Here is a 10903-nt window from a genome sequence, read left to right as displayed (position 1 = left end):
AGAAAAAGAAAAGAAAAAGAAATTTTAAGAGCAATGTTAAAAATTTTTTTTTAAAAAGTAAAAATAAAATATCATACCAGAATTAGGACAAAATATCAGACAAAAACTAAAAAGAGCTCACCACCTTAAAAAAAAATCTAAAGGATGTATTTCAGAGAGAAATATTCTCAGACAGAAACTATGAGATATAAGAAGGAATCAACAGCAAAAATAGAATAAATGTAAACCACTGACTGAAAGAAAATTTCATGTCAAGTGAAAGTAATTTATTTAAGATGTTTTTTAAGTGATCAGAAAATATCTAACCTAAATAAAATGAATAGAGTGAATTTTTATCCAAATAAGTTACTTCCACTATTGATTCTTTTACTCTAAACACCTTTTAAAAAGTAATAAATATTCCACTGGCATTGCTGTTTTATACCTTCAGCTATCATGAGCATCACTGTCCACTGTCAATTTCTTGTGATCTTCACACTGCTTACTACGGTCGTGATAATGTGGCATGGTAAACTTAAAATACACATACACACACTCATACACACATTTAACTAGACAGTAATAGTCACATTAAAAAAAAAATCTGTTGCTACTGAATAATATTTGCTTCCAAAGTGTCACAACAGTTACATAAAGCATTCCCAGAGTCAGAACCTTCAGAAAATAAAGCAAATTATTTTCTTGATGTAAATCCTCCATGTAAATGTCTTTCCGAAAGATGTGGCCTACCTACCTCTGCACAGTGGCAGTATCATAGTCGGTGAGGTTTATCTAATGTGTGATTATTGCTAATTGAAAACTTCCCAATATCTCACCATGATGACTTGAAATGTAGTCAGCATGGGCAATTTTTGAGTGTCTTTATGGAGACTGAACAAAAGAAAATAAATAAATAATGATAATAAGGGTATGGCCAAGAGAAAATACATTATATTCAGAGCATATTATGAGAGTCATTTTTCTGGGTACCTTTTTCCTATGAATTAATTTCACCATGCCAACCCTTACCATATGGACTGGGCATGCTGGCTTATACCTGAAATCCCAGCACTTTGAGAGGTAGAGGCAGGTAAATTACTTGAACCCAGCAGTGCAAGACCAGCCTGGGCAACATGATGAAACCCCGTCTTTAGAAAAGATACAAAAAAATTGGCCAGGCATGGTGGTATGTATCTGTAGACCCAGCTACTCCAGAGGCTGAGGTGGGAGGATCACTTGAGCCTGGGAAGTCAAGGCAGCAGTGAGCCGAAATTGCGCCACTGCACTCCAGACTGGGCGACACAATGAAAACCCTGTTCCCCCTCCCCCCGCAATAAAAGCCACGATGAACACAGAGTCCAAAGACGTATTTTTTTTCTTGATTACTTACAAGTACTAAATGATCTATAAGATATCTTCTGATTCTAAAATTCTATGTTGCAGCTATTGTTGCATGTGTATTCTGTTTTTTAAGCTCTAAATATCAAAAGAATTTGGATTATGTGGCACCTAATAAAATCTGGTATAACAGTGAATCCATCAATTAGCAACATAGCCATGATGTAAGATTGTTTTTTGTTTTTTTTTTGGAGACAATGTCTTTTGTACATGCTGGAGTGCAAAGGCATAATCACAACTCAACGCAGCCTCGACCTCCAGGGCTCAAGTGATCCTCGCACTTCAGCCTCCAGAGTAGCCGGGCCTACAAGCATATGTCACCACGCCCAGCTAATTTTAGTAAATTTTTTGCAGAGATGGGGTTTTGCCATGTTGCCCAGGCTGGTCTCGAACTCCTGAACTCAAGCAGTCAGCCTGCCTCAGCCCCCCAGAGTAATGAAATTACAGGCATGAGCCAACATGCCAAGCCTTTGTTTCTGTTTCAAATTTATGAACTACAACCAGTTTCTAACAGTCTTTAGTATCCCAAATGTCCACAAAACTGAAACATTTTAAATTTTCCATCAATGAAATATGCACATAGTACAACATTCTATGATATTCCAAAGGAACTAAAAATTATACAAAGAAAAACAGGTTTTTTACTCACACTACCACTCAACTCCTCTTCCAAAATACAATCACTTTGACCATATTTTATATTCTTTTAAAAGTAATCTACGTATTTAAAAGTAGATACACACATAAACACTATGGAGATGTATAATTCAAAAAGTAAAGAGTGTGGTGTCGAAAATGCAACATTCTCCTCCTAAAGCAACAAAATAAAACAACAAACACACACGCACACAAATGTAAGTAAAGACGTAGGTAAAAGGTGACATGAAAAACTTGGTAATTAATGATGCAGTCATAATAGAAAATAAAAAGATAAAGACAGCAATGGTGATGTTATGCAGGCAAAACAAAAGCCTTGGGAGAAAACTCCTTTGCCTTTGCAATGTGGTGGCGTGGAAATCATACTGACTTTGTTGTCAGATAGATCTAGCTTTAAATCCTATGATAGCCCCTTATTAGCTACATGGCCTTGGGCAAAATAACTAGTTCTCTGTTTCATATTCAACTTCAAAACTGTAATAACAGGTAACAGATCATAATGTAGTCTTGAGGAGAGGGTGTTTATATGAGATTTTGCATATAAAATTCTATTTTTCACTGCTTTGAAGATCATAGACTTAAACATCTTTCACAGCCCCCTTTTTGTTTGTTTGTTTTTAGAAACAATGTCTTGCTCTGCTGCCCAGGCAATGGCGTGGTCTTGGCTCACTACAGCCTTGACCTCCTGGGCTCAAGAAATCCTCCCAGCTTAGCCTCTCAAGTAGCTGGGAATATAGGCACATACCACCACACCTAGGCTATTTTTTTTTTTTTTTTGTAAACACAAGGTCTCACTATGTTGCCCAGGCTGATCTCAGACTCCTGGCTCAAGTAATCCTCCCTCCCTGGCCTCCCAAAATGTTGGGATTACAGACCAGACCCATCATGCCCAGCCTCATGGCACTTTTTAAAAAGAAAAACAAACAGTGCAACAACAGCAACAACAGCAGCAATCAAGTAGGTAGAGTAAAACTGCACGACCTCACAGTAATGCAAAATCCCATGTAAAATGCAATTAGGAATCATCTCCTAGGCCCCCGAACCTCCCAGCCAGCCAACTACACAGGCTCACCTGTCATTTTATTATCCCTGCAATAATCTGAATCTTTCCTTTTCTGACATTTTTTTAACCTCACTTATAGCAATATAATGGGGTTCTCATATACAAAAAAATTAAGATAATTTCCACTATGAATACAGTAATAATCCCGTAAGTTAAATAAAAAGCTAAATTACCTTCAATGTACTGTTTTTGATCCTGAAACTAAAATTAAATGTATATACACACATACTCCGTTTACCAAAGCAGATGCAAATAAAATATATTTTAGAACTATGACCATTTGCAACAAAAACTTTCTAATGGCTAACTTGGAAATATTCAGAAGAATTTGTTATCTAGGATAATAGAACACTCCATTTTACCAGATGACTGCAGGTTTATTGTACATATGAGAAAGTTCAACTGGAAAATTATGTTGTTTGTGGACTTGTATATCAAATTAACTTTGAGTCAGTCAGTTACTTGACCTAGAGGCGCTTTGGGCCTTGCCTGGGAGCCACACCCTCATTTGTAATCTACACCATTAATCTGATGTCATTGAAATGTATTGCATCATTCCCTTGATACTGATTTTACATGGCTATTTGATTTTCTTGACATAAAGTTATTAAATTTTAAAAATGAACAAATAAATACGGAAAGCCTATGTTGTCATCAGTAACAAGAATTTATTGAAAGTTTTTTCTTTCCCTCACTTGCACTACCAGAAAAAATGCAGGGAGGGAATCAGTGACAAGCTCAGGCCTTGGATTCGTCTGCACCAACTCTCCCAGATAGCCTTGAAAGAAGAATAAATATGAGTGATTCTGACAGGAACCCCATGAACACAGCAGTTAGGTAATTTTTTCACAAATTCCACATATCTGTGGCAGTGACTATATTAATATAGAAACAAGGGCAAAGAAAATTACCATTCTTTATGAAACTGTTCACAATAAGTGTTATAAACAAATATTATAAACAAGATCATAATAAGCTGTGCTGAATCAGAAATGTACACGCGTATCTGGTTCAGGGTCAGTAAGCATAAACATTTTTCAAAAAACAGTCGGTCAATTTCATGAATTTGTTAACTGCTAGAACCACACTTTTGAACACCAATATTTACCTACTAAGAAATTATTTTTCTTTTTTTAAATTTTTTGTTTTGTAAAAAACACTACACGCCTGTTAGAGCCTACTTAGAAATTACAAGAAATGATTTAAGAGACTACTGTAGAAAAAATATTTTTAAAACACATTTTAAAATTTAGAGTAACTACTGACTTTTGAAAATTGCACACATTTTTAATAGAACATACCTAAATTAGTTTCTATGATGTTTAATAATTTTCAGAATAATTTATATGAGCACAGAGACCTATGATAAAGATTAATATTGAAGATAGCAGTAATAAAATTAGTAATCAATGATATAAAAATAAATAAAATTATTTATATCTAGGTTCCATCGCATTCCCACCTCTTTTTACTCTCTTTAAAGTTCCCTGTAGTTCCAAAGAATGTTCCAAGTTTAGGGAGAACACTCAGTAATGTCCACTGATATTAAATATCTCAGTTACTTTAAATAATTAGGACTGTCACCCAGGCTGGAGTGCAGTGGTGCGATCTCAGTTCACTGTGCAACCTCTGCCTCCTGAGTTCAAGTGATTCTCGTGCCTCAACCTCCCAAGTAGCTGGGACTACAGGCATGCACCACCACACCCAGCTAATTTTTGTATTTTTTTAGTAGAGACAGGGTTTCGCCATATTGACCATGTTGACCAGGTCTCGAACTCCTGACCTCAAGTTTTCTGACTGCCTCGGCCTCCCAAAGTGCTGAGATTACAAGTGTGAGCAACTGTACCCGGCCAAAATTCTTATTATCTGCTGTTAGTAATGGCATCTAAAATTTATTGCATATCTATAAGTCAATATATATACTTAATTTAATCTTCCTAACAAACTTATGAGTTAACTATTAGGATTCTTTACGTAATAGATAAAGAAAATAGGATTCGGAGACGCTAAGAAGCTTGCCAAAAGTTCCATAACTCATGGGTGACTAAGATCAGAACTCTGGTCTAGTCAACCCATTCTTCTCCAGTCAACAATCACTGTCTCATGAGCATTGGCCAAATATAAAATCTAAAAAAAAAAAAAAAAAAAAAAAAAAAAAAAAAAAGATAATTTTCTATAAAGGAGTTTACAATGTTACTGGTGGTTTTTGGTTTTTGGTTTTTTGAAACAGAGTCTTGCTCTGTCACCCAGGCTGGAGTGTAATGGCAGGATCTCGGCTCACTGCGACCTCCACCTCCGAGGTTAAAGTGATTCTCCTGTCTCAGCCTCACTAGTAGCTGGGATTACAGGCATGTGCCATCAAGCCTGGCTAATTTTTTGTATTTTAGTAGAGAGGGAGTTTTACCCTGTTGCCAAGGCTCATCTCGAACTCCTGAGCTCAAGTAATCCACCTGCCTCGGCCTCCCAAAGTGCCAAGATTACAGGCGTGAGCCACCACGCCTGGCTTGTTACTGGTGGTTTTTGCAGGATTTTTCTTTGAATTAAAAGATTCAGACTTCATAATCGTCTTTAAAGTATCCTATATCTAACAGTTAGTAAGAATTATTACCTGTATATCACATAAATCTTTAAAATGCTTTGTGAGTTCCTTGGACTTTGTGAAAGAGATACACTAAGTTTGCTGTGTAGTGTACAAATTCCCCACTTAAGTTTCTGAGAGTCTGGCTTAAAATGAGACCAAAAGATTCAGTAAATGCCATTCTATCCAGCACTTTAAATAACATTTATAATGTTAGATATATAATTACATCCTAATTTTTGACAATAATAGGTTAAATTAATGGTGGCTATTATTATAATATAAAAATAAATATTAAAATTAGACCAAATTTAATTAAACTATTTTAACTGGAATTATTAAGGAAGGAATAGTTTTTAAGTACTTTTATTTTTTAATTTTTTTCTGAGACAAAGTCTCACTCTGCTACCCAGACTGGAGTGCAGTGGTAAGATCACAGCTGACTGCACCCTTCATCTTCTGGGCTCAAGAGACCTTCCTGCCTCAGTCTCCTAAGTAGCTGGGACTGCAGGTGTGAGTCACCACATCCAGCTAATTTTTAAATTTTTGTAAAACTGAAGTCTCACTGTGTTGCCCAGGCTGGTCTCAAACTCCTAGGCTCAAGTGATCCTCTTGCCTCAGCCTGGCAAGTGCTGAAATTACAGGTGTGAGCCACCGAGCCTGGCCTTATACAAGTAAGTTTTATAAAAAGTTTAGATTAGCTATTGTATTTAATCCCTCTTATGTTGGACAAAGATCCTGAATTCTGTTCCTTAGGAGCCATTTGCTGCCTGACTTCTGCCTGTGTTTTTACTTATTTTTATGAGACAGGGTCTTAACCTGTTGCCCAGGCTGGAGTGCAGAGATCATGCTCACTGCAGCCTTGAATTTCTGAGCTCAACTGGTCCCACCTCAGCCTCTGAATAGGTGGGACTACAGGCATGTGCTATCATGCCTGGCTTTTTTTTTTTTTTTTTTTTTTTTTTTTCATAGAGACATTTTCAGAGTCTCTTTTGTAGAGTCTTGCTGTTCTGCCCAGGCTGGCCTTGAACTCCTCAGCTCAAGCCATCCTCCTGCCTCAACCTCTCAAAGTGAGAATCACAGGCATGCACCACCTCACCCCACCCTCTCCCTGTTTTTTTTTTGTTTTTTGTTTTGTTTCGTTTTGTTGGTTTTTGGTTGTTTTGTTTTGTTTTTGGTTTTGTTTGTTTGTTTGTAGAGACAGGGTTTCACCATGTTGTCCAGGCTGCTCTTGAACTCCTGGACTCAAGCGATCCACCTACCTTGGCCTCCCAAAGTGCTAAGAATGCAGTCAAGAGACAATGCATGTCTGGTCTCCGCCTGTTTTAATGTGTAAGAATGAAGGTTCCATATGCCAGTTTTTTAGAAGCTTTCAGTTGAGGCCCGATAGGCATATTCCTAGTTAGAGAGAAACTGATCTTTTTCCCTTTTTGGTCACTGCCACTCTTCTCTGTAGACAGATATTGCTCATTCATCACCATTGCTTGCTTCTGCAGGACACTGACCTCTGCTTGTTATCTCCATCACATAGCTTCTCTGCTTTCTTTATTTTTTAATTATTTATTTATTTGTTCATCTGTATATCTTCAACTGTTTCTCCTGCTCTTCTTGGCACTCACCCCACAAATGTAGTATTTTGCAGACTTCATCAGCCCATCATAGTAATTATTTCTTTTTTTATTGATGAAGCAGATAGGAAGAAACCCTTGTTTAAGCTTTCTACTCTTCACAGGCATATTCATTGTTTCAGGAATTCAGGGGAGGTTTTTTGCTCTGAAAGGCTTTTGTCCTGTCTACATCTGGGATCAAAGCTATCCTGATGTGATAAGTCCAGTTTGTATCAACGTAGCTAAACTGGAACTACATTTCCCAGAATCTTCTTCCCTGCATATTCTTATTTAGCATGATCCATAGGAAGCATCTTGCAAAGGAAGCCTGAAGTGAAAGATTGGCCATATTACTTTACACTCAGGCCAGCACAGGGCCTGATACATCTTATGCACATTTGTGCTTTTCTGCTGGCTTATGGATTGGGAAGGGGGCAGGAGCTATGCCAACAGCATCTCCAGCTCCTGCTGGGCCTCCTGCTTCAGCTTCTTTAAATCTTGAGCCAGGTGCATATTGAAGGGATCCAGCTTCTCCTGCAGGATGCCTCATTAATGGAAGCTGGAAGTTCAGAGGTAGTGATAGGATCAACTATACACCATCACTTTCCTACCTCAGGGCTTTATCACTTTTTCAGCTTTGTGTAAGGAATTTTGATCACTCCCCCATTTCACTCTAGTATATTACATTTGATGCTGTCATGCCAGTTGGATCTAGTCAGCAGGAAGTAGCAATGATGCCAGACATAATGGTGGGACAATTGTATGCCAGCACGTGAGAAACGCATCCTACAAAAATTCAGTAAGATTACCAGGGGTGAGTTGTCTGGGACATATCTTTTCCAAAATGAATTACAAGTTGCTGTGTCTGGATCCTTCTACCATTAAAAAAGTGTCACAATGCCACTGGACCACTTTAGATTTGGAAGGCAATGTAGACCTCATTTGGAATTACAACTACAACCCATTTACAGAGCAACCTGCAAATCCGTCAGTGTTTAGAGAGGCCCAGAACAGAAGAAGTCTTTGCAACAGGCCCAGGCTTCCATGCAAGCTGCAATGCACTTAGACTCTATGACCTTACAGATCTAAAGGTACTTAAAGCATCAGTAATGGACAAGGATATTGTATGGATGGAGACTTTGACAGTCTCTCATAAATGGAATACAGCACAAACTGCTAGGATTTGGTAGCAAAGCTATGCCATCTTTAGTAGAACACTACTACTACTACTCTTCTTTTACAAAACTAAATTCTCACTTGCTACTAACCCTTAGTAGAGGCTGAACCCTTAAAAATAGGCCACTAACTTACTATATGACCTGCGTGCACATCGTGTCCTTTATGGCCTACTAAGCCATAAGGTTGGATATGCATAGCATTACTACAGAGTCAAATAAAAGTGGTATGCACAAGATCTGCCTTGATGAAGTCCTGAAGACACAAGGAAGCTGCATGAGCAAGTAGCACAAATACTCGTAACCCACATTTCTGAAGCATAGCCTTCTTTCTCTCAAACTGCACCTATGTCCTTAAGGGGAGTTTTCTATCACCAGCTAATTGGGGAAGAAAAGATGGGGACCTGAGTTACAGATGGTTCTGCATGACCAACTGTCTTTACCTGAAAGTGAACAACTGAAGTTCCAATCAGAGGAGTCCCCTTGGTAACTAAGACCTGTAGACCAACAGAGCTCAAAATGCAAATACTTAACCAATGGGATCACCCAAAAGTATTTATTGCAATAGGGATGGATATTATGCATGGGCTCAGCAATATGGAATGCCACTCACTAAGGCTGATCCAGCTAAAATCACTGATGAATGCTCAATTTGACAGCAGCAAAGGCTAACACTGAATCTCCAATATGGCACCATTTCCTGGAGGGGATTGGCCAGCCCTCTGGTGGCAGACTGATTACATAGAACCCCTTTTATCATAGAAGGGGCACTGGCGTGAACACACGCTGGTAATTAATTTGCTTTTCATTCCCACAATGCTTCTTCAAAAACCACTATCTTTGGACTTATGAAAATGCAGGATTAGGATGAAAGGTGAACTACACACAGCCAAAATAGGTCAGCTAGAAAAACAAAGTAATTGGGCCAGGTGCGGTGGCTCACGCTGTAATCCCAGCACTGTGGTAGGCCGAGGTGAGTGGATCACGAGGTCAGGAGATCGAGACCTTCCTGGCCAACATGGTGAAACCCCGTATCTACTAAAATACAAAAAATTACCCAGGTGTGGTGGTGCACACTCGTAGTCCCAGCTACTTGGGAGGCTGAGGCAGGGGAATCGCTTGAACCCAGGGAGCGGAGATTGTGCCACTGCCCTCCAGCCTGGCAACAGAGCAAGACTCCATCTCAAAAAAAAAAAGAAAAACAAAGTAATTTATGCCACTGAATTAGTTCTATTCACATGGCATCATTTGATTTTGTGGTATCTTGTTTTATTCATATATAAAATGCAAGTAATTCTTGAGTGTTCTCAAAATGCAAGGATTAACTCAGTGACAGTAATAAATGTGTTAATATATGCAACTAAAAGGTAAGAAAAGAAAGAATTAGAGGAAAAAACTCATGAATATTATTTCCCATCCCTGAGAATTTGTTACCTGTATTTTATTTAAGAGCAGTTATTCAAACAGAGGAATAATAACACTGACTCTCAAAACTGGCAGCAATTATAATAAGTCAGCATATTTAATGATAAATAGGTCACATTGTCTATAAAGCTCTTACTTCGAGTGGGAACCCTACAACAGGAGCTGCCTTGACCTGCCTGGCTCTAGTAAGTCTTTGTCCCGATGGTTAGATAATTAGTGAGAACATTGCAACTGTGTGAGAATGGTGTAAGAACTGCAGTTTCACCAGCTGATCTTAGCAGACGAAAACATGTATTATTACCTTTCTTTTAATAGTGGCTGTGATTAACCATAATAAAACATATGACTAGTAATTTCAACATCACATGAATCCCTGAAATTATTTCTAGCTGGGACTAAGAATTTTAGATTAAGAGCTCTTCATTTAAACTTGTAATTTGGGTTTAAACTATTCATTATAAAAGTCAGGCCAAAGCTGACAGAAATTATCCAGGGTCTAGAGAAAACAGATCCCTCTTTCATGATGAAATTTTTTTTTCTCAAGTGAAAAACCACTCGAATTCCTACTCCTTCCCTTTTTATTTTCTACTCTTAGATCTATGAAAACAAACACCTCTTTCTAGCCCCTAACAATACTTTGAAAAGCAGCTGTGTTTTGTGAGATATGTATCGAATGGCCAGAAAGAACTTTTTGAAGGTGAAAAGTTTTTTTAAAAAAAAGCGAAGTTATTTTCCTGGTGTGTGTGTGTGTGTGTGTGTGTGTGTGTGGTTTTTTTTGTTTTTTTTTTTTTTTCCGCCCTGTATGCCACTACATTAAATTGTGAGGGGTCAAATTACCCTTTAAACTATTTGTGTTATCTGAAATTTACCTAGGTCTTTTGGGTTTTTTGTTTTGTTTTGTTTTGTTTCGTTTTGTTTTTTTGAGACGGAATCTCACTCTGTCGCCCAGACTGGAGTATAGTGGCGGGATCTTGGCTCACTTCAACCTCCACCTCTCGGGTTCAAGCAATTCTCCCTGCCT

The 10903-nt window shown here is 38.1% G+C and overlaps 1 non-coding gene across 1 annotated transcript; it reads left to right on the top strand.

Moving 5' to 3' along the window:
* The first annotated feature begins 731 nt into the window (after positions 1-731).
* On the top strand, positions 732-870 carry LOC112423847 (U4 spliceosomal RNA). Its single transcript, XR_003014418.1, has one exon. It is a non-coding gene; the product is annotated as a U4 spliceosomal RNA (small nuclear RNA).
* The last annotated feature ends 10033 nt before the right edge of the window (positions 871-10903 follow it).

Source organism: Macaca nemestrina, chromosome 5, assembly GCF_043159975.1.
Source record: "Macaca nemestrina isolate mMacNem1 chromosome 5, mMacNem.hap1, whole genome shotgun sequence".
NCBI classification, from domain to species: domain Eukaryota; kingdom Metazoa; phylum Chordata; class Mammalia; order Primates; family Cercopithecidae; genus Macaca; species Macaca nemestrina.
This window is presented reverse-complemented; position numbering and strand designations above follow the sequence as displayed.